Raw genomic sequence first — 842 nt, 5'->3', positions numbered from 1 at the left:
ACAAAGGAGACTTAACAATACATGCAGCTATCATTTCTGCATTATTACCCTTAGGTATCACTGGAAGTACCTGTCTAAAATCTCCTCCCAATATTACAACTTTCCCTCCAAACGAAGCATCACAACCTATAATATCTCTTAATGTTCGATCTACTGCTTCCAAAGCATATCTATTTACCATTGGTGCTTCATCCCAAACTATTGCTGATGATTGTATAATTAGTTTTGCAAGATCAAATTGTTTGCTGATTGAGCATACTGATGATGAATCTGGATTTAGAGGTATCCTAAACCGTGAATGTGCAGTTTGACCACCAGGTAATAATGTTGCAGCTATACCAGAGGTGGCCGTTGCGAGGATAATTTGTCTTGTCCGACACTTCTTAATCTTGAAATTAAAGCACGATAAAGGAACGTTTTACCTGTTCCTCTAGGGCCATCCACACAAAAAAACTTTACCCTGTCTATGCTCAATGACATTCATGATGGTGTTGAAAGCAAGTGATTGATCCGAATTTAGTTTTCCCACATCATCCAAATCTTGATGAGAAATATGGAACGACAATTGTTCTTCAATAATTCTTGGTATTACATTATCTTCAACATCCTATAATGGTAAAGCTGGCAAATCAAAATTTGAGATTTGTTTTCCATGTAGAAGTAAAAGGTCGTTCAAATATCTTAGAAGTTTATTAGTAAAGTTAGTTATGATGGTAGAGCTTGTTACCATATAACTTTCAAACTCTTCCCATAGACTTTTAACATCAGTAGGTTCACAGAACACTAATATTGTAACAAATAATCTCCTTAATGCAATTGGTGTTCGTAAATTTGAAGCTTCA

Source organism: Lupinus angustifolius, chromosome LG01, assembly GCF_001865875.1.
Source record: "Lupinus angustifolius cultivar Tanjil chromosome LG01, LupAngTanjil_v1.0, whole genome shotgun sequence".
In the NCBI taxonomy this organism is placed as follows: Eukaryota; Viridiplantae; Streptophyta; class Magnoliopsida; order Fabales; family Fabaceae; genus Lupinus; species Lupinus angustifolius.
The sequence above is the reverse complement of the archived record's forward strand: the minus strand, read 5'-3'. Positions refer to the sequence as shown.